The sequence below is a fragment of the Leptopilina boulardi genome, unplaced genomic scaffold (assembly GCF_019393585.1).
Source record: "Leptopilina boulardi isolate dan_hultmark-lab unplaced genomic scaffold, ZJU_Lbou_2.1 LbouV2_327, whole genome shotgun sequence".
Taxonomy (NCBI): domain Eukaryota; kingdom Metazoa; phylum Arthropoda; class Insecta; order Hymenoptera; family Figitidae; genus Leptopilina; species Leptopilina boulardi.
The window spans coordinates 4,612,564-4,626,787 of record NW_026137893.1 but is presented as its reverse complement, the minus strand read 5'-3'; the positions used below and the strand labels follow the sequence as shown (position 1 = coordinate 4,626,787).

Sequence of the window (14,224 nt, the reverse complement as noted above, 5' to 3'; positions counted from 1 at the left end):
CCATACTTTTGGAACACCTTGTATATTACATATTTGGTTCAAATAAAACATATCTCTGGCTGTATAAATAATAATAATAATAATAATAATAATAAAAGTAATAGTAACAAATATTAAATTCAACAGTATATTTTTAATTTGTTTTAATTTCTTGATGGAAAAATTTTTTAAAAATTTTTCTACCTTTTTTTTTTTTTACTATCTTATGAACATAATTTTAGTGTAGAGCTTTTAGCTATAAAGAATAATAAACAGGTGCAATTTCTCTTAGGTTTTATTTTTTTTTTTTTTACTTTGCTTTAAAATTATCTTCTCGCTTAAGCTTTTAAGGACAGAAATTATCCTAATGCAGCAACACGTGCTTTTAATGAAAGACTCTAGTATTATTTATTAACCCAATTGGCTCACAATATAATTCACTAAAATAATCTCTCTCTCTCTTTAGTCTCATTCTATCAATTTGTTTTGTTCATCTTAACTGAGATACAAATAATTTATTGCTATTTTCATATTATAGGGTATATATAGTACTACCATTTTTACATTTTTCCTATAATACATACACTTTTTAATTTTATTTTTCTTCTACTTATTATTATTATTATTATTATTATTATTATTATTTTTTTTTTTATTTTATTATTTTTATTATTATTATTATTGTAATATATATGGTATTTAATATTTTATAAAAGGGAATCAAAAAATTTTTTTTAATCTATTAAAACACTTATTGAAATATTTTCATAAAATTCAATTTCCTCTATAGTGACCTTTTTGATTTAAAAAAAAAAAAAAAAAAAAAAATACACATCGCATGTTCCAATAACTAAACAAACAAAATGAATTGTGTCTGAAAAATCAATTGTTGTAATAAAAAAGTTCAAGATTGTTTATTAACGTTTATTTGTATCTATAACGAAAAATGTTTTTTTTTTTTATTATTGTTTTGAAAAAAAGTTTTTTATTAATCATTTTTTTCTCTAAGCTAAAAAGTCAACTATTTCAAATATAGATTATTTCTATAATTGCGCAGAGGCTCTGTCACAACCCGGTACAATATTCAAAATAATTTATTATACGAAAATTCATTTTATAATTAAGTAAAAAAAAAAAAAAAAAAAACTTTGATTTAATCATAGAGTTATTATAAATAGAGTGGGGAAGGTATAGGAGCCACAGTAAGTGGCGATGAGACGCCCGAAGAGAGAGAAAGAAAACCGAAACCGTAGTTCTGTCCTTCTCTAAAAATGCTTCACTGCGCAAGCGCGGGCGAGTGACTGAAGGGGGCAGAAGAGGACAGATATACGGTTTCGGTTGTCTTTCTCTTTCTATGCAGCGGACGCTTAGGTACAGTCCTTCCCCACTCTATTTATAATAACTCTATGGATTTAATACATAAATGACTTATTTTTGTATCTGAATATTGGAAATAAATTTTAATTTTTACAAAAAGGTAGAACATAACCTCAAAAAAGTAAGATTATTAATTTATTACATGGTTTTCAAGTTAATTTAAAAACTGCGTAAAATAATCTTAAAAAAACAATTATGGGAATTTATTTGAAAATATTTCAAATAAAAAAAAAGTTATTTAATTAGTGTAAAATGTGTTAATTTGAAATTTTTCAAAAACAATTATTCCTAACCTAAAAAAAATTCAGTAATTGTAATGAAATTCCTATAATAATAATAATAATTTTTTCAACTTTTTAAAAATTATTTACAGAATATTTAAAAGTTTTCATACAGTTTTAGAAGAAAAAAACTTTTACTTTATTTTATGAACTAAAAGGAAATTTTTGTACCATAGTACCCCCAACCACGGGGTAATTATGGTACAAACTTTGAATTTACATAACTGAGATAAAAAAAAATTTTTTTTTTTCCAATAAAATTTCGAGAAAATTTTTAGAAAATTGTCCACAACACTACTAAATAGTTTAAAATATTTTTCTAATAAAGATTAGAATTTTGGTTATAGAACAAAAAAAAATTGCGATTTTTCTACCATAATAGCCCCAATTCTATAACGGTAAGGGATTATTTCAAGTGAATTGTAAAATGCTTCCTTTTTGAAGTTTGACTAATATTTTCGTCTCTTAAACAAGTCTTGGCCCCTTTGTATATTTTTGCGAGAATAAATGGAGTGTCGTGAGCGTGACTCGATTGCATTGCCTTCTTCAATTTAAAATAAAAGTCTGACTCAGCTTTTTAGTATATAAAGCCTTATTTCCTCCAGTTATATATATATACATACTGGAATAAATACTATTTTCCTGGACAATCATTATTTTAAATTAAAAAAAAAAATAATACATTTATCATATCCTTTTCTGTTTACAAATATCGATCAATATTTCAATAATATATATATGACGTTTCAGTTTTTATTAATCAAGCCTAATCTCTATAACTAAAAAAAAATTTAATTTTTAAATTAAATTTACTTCCAACATCAAAAGTTTTGTCGTTGTTTTATTGCTCCAAAATTAATTGTTTCATAATTACCAACAGAGAAATGTTTCACTAAAATAGCGAAAGTTTTTTCTACCCACTTGGAAAGATTCCCCGGAAAGTGCCCCCTGGAGGTTCTATCAGAATTCCGCCGGAACTTTCAACGTAATTCCGTCGGAATTCCATCGGAGTTCCAAAGAATTTCCGATGGGATTCCGACGGAATTAGGACTCTAAAATTTTGCAAAAAAATTAATCGGAATTCCGTCAGAATTCCGTCGGAATCCCATCGGAAATTCTTTGGACCTCCGATTGAATTCCGACGGAATTACGTTCGAAGTTCCGGCGGAATTGCCGATGGGATTCTGACGGAATTAGGACTCTAAAATTTTGAAAAAAATTAATCGGAATTCCGTCAGAATTCCGTCGGAATCCCATCGGAAATTCCGCCGGAACTCCGATTGAATTCCGACGGAATTACGTTCGAAATTCCGGCGGAATTTCCGACGGGATTCTGACGGAATTAGGACTCTAAAATTTTGAAAAAAATTAATCGGAATTCCGTCGGAAATTCTTTGCAACTCCGATGGAATTCCGACGGAATTACGTTCGAAGTTCCGGCGGAATTCTGATAGAACCTCCAAGGGGCACTTTCCGGGGAATCTTTCCAACTGGTTATTCTAGAGAAATATATCGCTGTTCCAGATAAAGATTTTTTTCCGTGTTATATTATTATTTTATTTATTATTTATTATTATATATTATTTTTATTTTCTTATATTATATTTATTATATTATTATATTATATTATTATTAAAAATACTTTTTCTTATTTTTTATATAAAGATTTTGAAAAAAAAAATTCGCAAAAAACATTTTTTCAATGAAAATCTCACGTGAAATACCCCAGTTAAAAAATTATTATTATTAGTTATTATTAACTGGGAATTATTCGCATATATATATATATCGAGAAAATGTATTCAGATCTTGATGGAAAAGTCTCTTTAATGATGATGATGTGTCGCAAAAGAGAATTTTCTTCTTTTATATATGACTCCCTTGACATTTTTCTTGTACAAATCCGTCCTTCGTCAATGTCAAAGCAACTTGATGGTCGCATCGACGCTTTCCTTTACTTTGCGGTTCACATCAGCATTGAAAAGAAACCATTACCATACATCCATACATAAAAAGCATCTCTTCTTAAATCTTCTTTTCAATCTTCTGAATACGATGCACTTCTGTTTCTTATTTTTCATATTTCTTTTTTTTTACCTCCAAGAAATACACATAATGTTAAATTTATAAACTTTTTTTTTCTATAATATCGATAAAATTACAATTATCCTATTTATTCTGTAATGTACAATAGGAAAATTTTAACCCTTAATTGGCACTAAGGGTCCAGTAGACCCGAGCATTTTTTTTCAAGCTCAAATTAATTGAATTTGAATATTTTTTATATTTTAATATATTAGTTTGACGTATTAGTAATTTTTTAAGTTTTTTTTTTAATACAATTAATTCGATGTAAAAGAATAAATTAGCTTCAAACATTAAGAAATTTTTTATTTTAACCTAAAAAGTCACATTTTATTCTGCAAAATAAATAAACTTTTTTTTATTTCGAGTAACAATTTGTCGGTGTCTATCCGAAATATGTTGAGCCGTGGAATCGAAAATCGGCGACAATCTGCAACGTCACTTATTTGAGCAGCGCATTAACGAAATCGGCTTCAACTCACTGTGATGAGCCGTAAATCTGTTACAACACTGTCTAAAAATTCGCGATATACTGGAGAACCACGAGTAAAACTCGTGTTCCAATTATACAAAGAGTAAAACTCTAAGTATATCTAAAAACGGAGATTAAAAACGGTAATAAAACGGAAAATCTACTTTAAACTACGTGAATACAATATCATGTTACTATACATTTCGTTACGTTACTTTACGATTTTTTACTATACATTTTGTTACGTTACTTTACAATTCTTTACTATACATTTTGTTACGTTACTTTACATCGTGATACGTTACTTTACAATTCTTTACTATACATTTGTTACGTTACTTTACATCGAGATACGTTACTTTACACTATATACATTAAGGACGATAAAATGTTCAACGGGTAAAACCCGTCGAACGAAAGTAAAACTCTCTACGAAAGTTATTCGGAGTAAAACTCCGGGAGTATGGCTCCACAGGTGTAAAACCCCTAGTCAGGTGGGTAAGACCCGCCTGGACTGCGTGTAGCACGAGAGTGACGGTCCTCAGCGGGAGCGCAGCTTATATAGCCGATCGGTGGGCTGAGCGTACGCGAGAGAACTTTCAGCGATGCGGCCCGCGCGGCGAAATCGGGTACTATGATGCTATGCTCTGCGGTCGGTAACATATTTATCGACTTACGCTAATATTTAGTATAAATTTCTAACTATCGTTACAGTAAAAACACTCAATTTTTTGCTCTTTATTTTTTACAAATTTTTTTTAACCAACTTGAAATAAATTAATCCCTGTAAAACTAATGAAATTTAAAAAAACACATCATAAGCTACCTTAGATTAAAAATTTTGTGCAAAAATATTCAATATCGGCTGTACAATACACATTTAAATACGTCGGGTCCAGCAGACCCGTTGTGCCATTTACGTTCGAATTGTGCCAGTTAAGGGCTAAAGGACGTATTTTGAGGATTTTTTTTAGGTTATGTCAAGTACCTAACGTGATGGGGTTAAACCGACTTTAAATTCGGTTTCAGAGACCTCAAAAATAAAAAAAGTAGTTACTTGTAAAGTATCACAAGGTAGTCATTTTACCTCGAGCTCAGAACAAGATTTTTTTTTCTCCACCTGTATTATTTTTCCCTTAAAACTATTAAAATTGTTTCTAAAATGTCTGTGATTTTTTTTGCCCCTTTAATATTATGACATGTTACTTTCTAAAACAAATAATTTTATTAACAAAAAACTTTTGCTAATTAGCCATTCATATATATATGAAGTAAAAGGAAGAAAATATAATTATTTTAAAAAAATATAATTACATCTTCAACTATACATATATATACGTCTGACTAAATCCGCTCATAATTAACTTGTTTATGCATAAACAAAACTGATGAAACAGAATGCACTATTTATATATGAATCTCGTCGGTTTAATTTACTCTTATCCCCCATAAACTTTATATAGTTATTTACATGCGAAAATAATTAACGTTTCCGGATAGGCGACTATAAATATTTTCCGGTGAATAAAAAAGTTATTGTTATTCAAATTTTTCCCTTCAATAACAACAATTTTACTCGCGTTAAAATTTCACCATGTCGTTTTTTTTTTAAATGTTTTTAAAATAATTTTGCACGTGCTTTTTTAGTTTTAATTTTGTTTATTTAAGTTTTAGTTTTGATTTTTAATTTAGCCGTGCAAAAATTAATTCACGTCAATTTATTATTATATAAAGTATTAGATGTAAAAATTTAAAGATAGTGAAACCGACTTTCGCGATTTATTTGTACGCCTGTATATTTTTGTTACCTGTAAATACCGTTGTAAATAAATAATTTGTTTCAGTTTGTAATTAACTCGTTATTATTATTGTTATTATTATTTTTGTCGGAATCAAAACGAACCCTGGCTCGGCGAGCTAAAATATTAATTTTTTCAATTACAAACGTTACAATGTAGTCTGCATATTGGATAAGGGTTAGGTAAATTTTGAAAGTTGACGTAGCTGTGTGGTGAGAGTACATGGTTCGCGTCCCAAGGGTCCTGGGTTCGATTCCTCATGCATGAGAGATTTTTGAAAAATTATTCTCAAGTATTTTATACAACTATATTTGTAATGTTTATTTATTTCGTTCAAATAGAATATTAGAAATAAAAAATTGCACCCACTATCATTTATTTTAAAAAAAATAGGACAAACAGACAAAACCCTAATTGGGCCTAAATTTTAATTTCTGCACCGTTTCTTCTTTATAAAAAAAATAATTTTCTCATTTTTTTCTATTAAATAAATAATAAATAAAAATTTAATTTAAAAATTATTAGTAAATTTAATAACTTTTTCACAAATGAATCGCAGAGAAAAAATAAAATATCATCTTTTTAGAATGATATTATATATCACAAAATTGTGGGACTAATTTGTTGTTATACTCAAAAGTGGAAAGTAAACAGAAGAGTGACTTCCTGATTTTTTGCCAAGCATAAAAAACGTATACATATAACGGATATGTTGCTTGTCGCAAAATGATTCATTCGCCGTTGAAAGAGCAACGCTTTATGAAGTGAATTTATGTCGACGAGATTTAACCGACTGAAGATACACTAGTAGGTTTGTTGCAAGTGACACTATTTATACATATATAGTATGTTATATAATACAACAAGATCGTAACATTCCTTCTCCACGACCCTTATTCTCTTTTGCCTCAACCCTTTACAGTCATCTCAATTTCAATGTTTTCCTCACAAAAGCACACGAGTGAAGTAAGCAAATGTTTCATTCAAGTAAAAGTATCTTATGATTCTCACCTATATATATATATATATTTCCCTCTATCAAAAGTGTGAAAGAAGTACAATATGAAAAGCTTTCTTTTCCTCATAAAAAGAAAAAATACTTTTTTTTGATTTTGAAATATTATATTATATAATTTTATATTTTATAATTCATAATAATATATATAAATTTATTTATTTTTTAGAATTATAAAGAAGAGAAAAAGTTTTTTAATTAAAAAAGTAGAGTGAAAAATTATTTCCCGTATTCTTTTATTTTGTAATGATAGTCAGAAATCGGCCGGTAAATATTTGTACTAAATATTATCGCGCGTCGATAAATATGTTACCGACTGCGGAGCACAAAGACGTAGTAACCGATTTCGCCGCGCGGGGCGCATCGCTAAAGCTTACTCGCGTACGCCCAGCCCACCGATCGGCTATATAAGCTGCGCTCTCGTTGAGGATCGTCACTCTCGTGCTACACGGAGTCCGGGTTGGTCTTACCCACTTGACTAGGAGTTTTACTTCAAAAATCTTTGTAGAGAGTTTTACTCTCGTTCGTCGGGTTTTATCCGTCGAACATTATATTGGTTTTATGTGTAAATAGTGTATAGTAATGAATTGTAAAGTAATGTATCGCGATGTAAAGTAACGTAATGTATAGTAAACAATTGTAAACTAACGTATCAAGAGGTAAAGTAACGTAACAAATGTATAGTAAAGAAATATTGTATTCCCGCAGTTTAAAATAGAATTTCCGTTCTTTTCGCCGTTTTTAATCTCCCGTTTTAGATATACTTAGAGTTTTACTCTTCGTATAATTAGAACACGAGTTTTACTTGTGGTTCACCAGAATATCGCGGATTTTTAGCCTCGAGGTCAAATGATTACTTTGTGATACTTTACAAGTAACTACTTTTAATATTTTTGAGGTCTCTGAAACTGAATTTGAAGTCAGTTTAACCCCATCATGTTAGGTACTTGACATAACCTAAAAAAAATCCTCAAAATACGTCCTTTAGCCCTTAACTGACACAATTCGAACGTAAATGGCACAACTGGTCTGCTGGACCCGACGTATTTAAATGTGTATTGTACAGCCGGTATTGAATATTTTTGCACAAAAATTTTATCTAAGGTAGCTTATGATGTGTTTTTTTTTAAATTTCATTAGTTTTACAGGGATTAATTTATTTCAAGTTGGTTAAAAAAAATTTGTAAAAAATAAAAAGCAAAAAATTGCGTGTTTTTACTGTAACGATAGTTAGAAATTTATACTAAATATTAGCGTAAGTCGATAAATATGTTACCGACCGCAGAGCACAGCAACATAGTACCCGATTTCGCCGCGCGGGCCGCATCGCTGAAAGTTCTCTCGCGTACACTCAGCCCACCGATTGGCTATATAAGCTGCCCGAGGCGAAATTTAAGCCCTAATTTACAAGGAGTAAAGTAGAATTAAACAGACCCTCTTTAGCTTCCTCAACTAGTCGCAAATTTTCCTTTCTTCCACGTTTAGATTCAAAGTAGGGTCTAAAAATTGATTAAAATATTGAAAATTTTGAAATTGCTCTCATTCTATTAATTTTTTGAAAACGCTTCAAGATATGTTAATTCCAGTTTTTAAAGGGTAATTAAAGAAATATTGTGTGAAGAAAAAATTCATTTTGCTTTAATCAAAATAATTAAAAGAGTTTTTTTTTGCATTTTTTTGTACTTTTTTAATCGAACTAGACCCTCTTTAGCTTCCTCAACCAGTCGCAAATTTACCTTTCTTCCACGTTTGGATTCAAAGGAGGGCCTACGGGAGTCTACAAGATCGTAAAGAGGGCCTATTTAGGTTCTAAGGGAAGCTAAAGAGGATTCAAATTTCGCCTCGGGTGCGCTCCCACTGAGGACCGTCACTCTCGTGCTATACGGAGTCCAGGCGGGTCTTACCCAGCTGACTAGGGGTTTTACCCCTGTGGAGCCATAATCCCGGAGTTTTACTCTGAATAACTTTCGTAGAGAGTTTTACTTTCGTTCGACGGGTTTTACTCGTTGAAGTTTTTATCGGTCTTTAATGTATATAGTGTAAAATAACGTATCTCGATGTAAAGTAACGTAACAAATGTATAGTAAAGAATTGTAAAGTAACGTAACAAAATGTACCAAAGAATCGTAAAGTAACGTAACAAAATGTATAGTAAAGAATCGTAAAGTAACGTAACAAAATGTATAGTAAAGAATCGTAAAGTAACGTAACGAAATGTATAGTAACATGATATTGTATTCACGTAGTAGTTTAAAGTAGATTTTCCGTTTTATTACCATTTTTAATCTCCCTTTTTAGATATAGAGTTTTACTCTTTGTATAATTAGAAAACAAGTTTTACTTGTGGTTCTCCAGTATATTGCGAATTTTTAGGCAGTGTAGTAACAGATTTACGGCTCATCACAGTGAGTTGAGACCGATTCCGTTAATGCGCGGCTCAAATAAGTGACGTTACCAAATTGATGCCGATTCTCGATTCCGCGGATCAACGTATCGCGATAGACACCAACAATCGTTGTGTGAAACCGTCTTCCGCGATTTATCTGTACCCCTGTATATTTTCGTGACCTGTAAATACCGTTGTAAATAAATAATTTGTTTCATTTTTGTAATTAACCCGTTTTTGTTATTATTTTTTTTTGTTGGAAGCAAAACGAACCCTGGCTCGGCGAGCTAAATATTGATTCTTACAATTACAAACGTTAAAATTTTTAAAGACAATTACAATATAAAGTATTAAAAAAAAGTAAAAAGAAAAAATCTAATGAAAAGAGAAATTAAAAAACATTTTTCCTAAGAAGTTGAATCAATTTCTTATAAATACAAAGAGAGAAAAATATTGTGTAGGAAAGGAAAAATTTAATAAAAAAATTTATTCTTGTTTAATGATAAATAAATGGCAAGTTTCTTTATGAAAAAAAATATTACTATTTGTATAGGTATACGGAAATAAAAAGGGCAAAAAAAAACTAATGAAAAAATATTTTACATAAATTTAGTTACAGATAACTGATAATTTTCCATATATATACCCTTTTGCGATCAAATTACCACAGATTTTCCAAAGAATTTCCATTGAACCTCAATAGAATTCATGGAATGTACATTCCATGCAAAATTCGATGGATAGTATATTGATATTTTAATAATATAGCAAGAAATTAAAAACTGTGATAAAATGAAAATAAACAAAATTTTTTTATTTTTTTTACCGTTTTTTCTATTAATAATTAGAAATTAATTATTAATAAAAAATTGTAAATTATTTTATAACAAATACTTTCTAAATTTGAATTATAGTAAAATTTTTAATATAATTTAATATAATTAAAAATAATTTAATAAAAAAAATTAATAATTTAGAAATATTATATTAACATCCAAATGTTTTAAAATATAAATATGTAAAGTTTTATAATCAATCGAAGACTAAAATAATTCATACAGAAGATTAAAATTGCAAACTTTTTAAAAAATAAATTTAAAAATAATTATTGTTATTAAATTGAAACAAAAATTTGAAAAATGAAATATTTTAATTTTTTATGATATTAATTTATGCAATGCTTTTTAATACCGTATAGTTTAATACAGAATGTTAAAATCATACATACAGCAATTTGTATTATATATGAAATTTTTAATTTTAATAATGCAAAAAAATTGGTTCTCGATAATAATCTTCGAAGCTACATCTCGTCAAAGATTATATAAAATTTATTGAGAACCAATTTTCTTGTATGTCAAAATTAAAAATTGCATAATATTAAAAAAAAAAAAAAAAAAACCAATAACTATATAAAAGATAACTGCTCAATATATTGAATGAGGAAAAAAAAATTAATCAAGTATACTAAAAGGGGAAAAAAAATTTCAAAGAAAGTAGAAAGAAACTAGATTAGAAAATTTTAACGAGAAATATACTTCACTCTTTCTCGCACGGGGTAAAAAAGTAATGCGCAAAAAGAAAAAGATGGTTGAGGCAGAAAGGTGGATTAGAACAGTGAGTTGTATAATTAAAGCAGACAGCACAATTTTCAGACTTTTAACGCGCGCAGCATCCCTATGAAGACAGTCGACCACTGGTTGAATGTTGTTCTTCTAGATGATGTTTGCACAAAGTGTAGGTTGAGCCCTTCAGCTCTTTTACAACCCCATGTTTTGCGCAAAAGGAAGGTAATTATTTGAGGATTTAGATCCCAAAATTTCTAACGAGCTTCGCAAAATCAAATACATTCTCTCTTCAACCCTCGGCTTTTGTTTTATTGTTAATCCGCACTCAGTTATACAAATCACGTTCGTAACAAAATTTACTGAGAAAAATATATTTTGTCTCAGCAAACCAAAATTTGGTTGGATTAACAAAACAATTTTATTGGTACACGAATGGTATTAATTTAATATACCGATTTTAAATACTAAATTGTCATTTGATTTTATTTTGATGATACCTAAAATCGGTACTACTATTTGGCCTAATCTGTATATGACCTAATTCTTATTTGGCCTAATCTTCATTCAATCTAATCTTCATTTGTACTAATCGTCATTTGTCCTAATTCTCATTTGGCCTAGTCTTAAAAAAACCTAATTCTGATTTAACATAATATTTATTTGCCCTAAATTTTCTGTAACCTAATACTTTTTAGCCTCATTTTTATCTGACCTAATTATTACTTGGTCTAAACATCATTTACCATATAATTCTCATTTGAAATAATTTTCATTTGGTCTAATTATTGTTTGGACTAAACGCCGCTTAAACTAATTTTCATTTAATCTAATCTGTATAGAACCTAATTCTAATGTGACCTAATCCTATTATTAGGTTAGATAAATATTAGAACAAGTAATAATTAGGTTATAGTAAAATTAGGCCAAATGAGAATTAGGTTTTATAAAGATTAGATCAAATGAAAATTAGTTTAAGCGGCGTTTAGGCCAAATGAAAATCATTTCAAATGATAATTATGGTAAACGATGTTTAGGCCAAGTAATAATTAGGTCAAATAAAAATGAGGCTAAAAAAGTATTAGGTTACAGAAAATTTAGGGCAGATAAATATTATATTAGGCCAATTGAATTTAGGTCAATTAAGTGTTAGGCCATTTGAAATTTGGAGAAAATTCATGCGTTTCGACTCCTATAATTTTGTTTCAACCAAAATTGTCTAACCAAACAATTTTATTGCAAATCCAAAATCTGTTAGAATTTAACAGTAAAACCTAAGCCTATGTATATCTATGTATATTTATGTGAGTATCGTTGCAATAACAAAAAAAAATTTTTTTTTCATTGCGAACAAACATCATATTTGAAAAATACTTTTTACAATTTTCTTCGAAAAAGAAGAACCAACTTCCAAGTGCATGTCGAATGGCAATAACAACTAAAGGAATAAAAAACTTCTATACACTTAAGGCTATTTTTACCAAGTGCATTCAATTTCATCAGTTTTCATTGTTATAATGAATTGAAAGCATGAAAAACTTTTCTCTATATATAATGAAAAAAAAACAAGCTTGTTATTATATATAAAATAACACAAATTAAAATTTTTGAAAATTATTAGTCGTTTTTCATTTTATTCTCTCTCTATATATATATATTGAACGAACAATTCTGTGGAAAATAAACTTTTTCAACAAACAGAGAAAATACTTCAGAAGTCCGCGCGTGTACGAGTGAATGTCCTCATTTGTTCGCGGCAAATTGCTTTTCCCGGAGTGCTTTCTCCCCCACCCACCAAACTCGCTAAAAGTGAGAGCAGCCAACTCGATTAACGAGCAGTCGAGGAAGAACAATGCCGAGTGCATTTGCAAATCTCTAACGCACAATGATTCGTCCGTGGAACGTTAAAATGTCATAATGATGAGGTTGCCGGAGGAATTACATAGATGCGCGCTCCAAGCGCTTGAGAGTTAAAAGCTAATGGATTTTGCTTTGAAGATTTTGACAGCATACGCGAAAAGAGAGAAAGAGAGAGAAAGAGAAAGAGAGAGAGAGAGAGGAGGAAGAAAAGTCGACATTTTCACGACAAGCCCTTAACTTTACCATTTATAACTTTAAATATGCTTTTAATGGCATTTCAAACATTAAAATTTTATCATCATAAGTTATATCCTTTCATCAGCACTTTAGTGTCCTTCAATCATTTATGTAAATTAATTTCAAATCATAAATATATAATTGATAGAAGAATATAAAAATATTTTTAAATCGAAACTGAAATCTTTGGTGCAAGAAATGTTTAATCTGTTTCTAGGTTTTTTTTTGTACTTACCAATCCGTAAGTGAAAAATTTTTAGGGGAAATAGTTTTTTACTGTAACACTGTATTATAGTACTGTGAATTCAAAAGTTGCAGACATTTATTTGAACCACAAAAAATGATTTTGCCAAATACAGTAAATTTTTGTATTAACATAATATCAAAATTTTTCTAATCTTCTGTACTATGAATTTAATCTGCAATGCTTTTTAATACCTTATATAAGGTAATTTTTAGTTTCTATAGCCACCTTAAGATTGGTACGACCCAAAACCTGGCAACTTAACATAGTGGTCAACTTTTGAACTGTGGTGGATAATTTTTGGGTCTTACCAATCTTAAGGTATACCCTAAATCTGCTATAATCAGTTTTTGCAGTTTACAAAATTTTTTACCATTTATTTTGATGCGAATAGTGCAAAATTATTTTTTATGGATAGTAGTCGAAAGTTTAAGATTCAAGTTTGAGAAAAAAAAATTTATCGCCTTTTGTTTTAACACTGGAAATACAGAAACTTTATCAAAATCAGTTTTTGGGGTTCGCAAAATGGCTACCAATAATTTTGAGTTTGAGATGCAGGTATTTTATTTTCAGGTGATTGTAGTAGGCAGTTTAAACCTTAATTTGAGCACAAGTCAAAGGTCCTAGAACCTTTTGCTTCATTACTGTTCAAAATTTCGTTTACAATCAGCTCCCCTATTAAAATTACAATCTCTTACCGGTTCAATACTAGTTTAAACTATTTTCAAGTATCTAAATCCGTTCATCTTTCTCTCTCTCTCTTTCTGTTTAAAGGAAGATTTAAGTTTCGAATATTTCTTTCACTCCTTTTTCAAGGATATCTCGACTAGTCACTTTTTCGAAATATCTTCTCTGCAAGTTTCGTGCGGCCTCAAGTTAAAGAGTTAAGCGCACAAAATGGAAGGGAGTAGCGTAGTATATAAG

At 29.3% G+C, this 14,224-nt stretch overlaps 1 protein-coding gene and 1 long non-coding RNA gene across 3 annotated transcripts in view; one reads left to right on the top strand and one right to left on the bottom strand.

The window, feature by feature from the left end:
* The window catches only part of LOC127284895 (uncharacterized), a 193,901-nt gene that overhangs the window by 14,846 nt on the left and 164,831 nt on the right, over positions 1–14,224 (top strand). The gene's annotated exons all lie outside the window — the stretch shown is intronic.
* The window catches only part of LOC127284928 (uncharacterized), a 166,072-nt gene that overhangs the window by 33,333 nt on the left and 118,515 nt on the right, over positions 1–14,224 (bottom strand). The gene's annotated exons all lie outside the window — the stretch shown is intronic.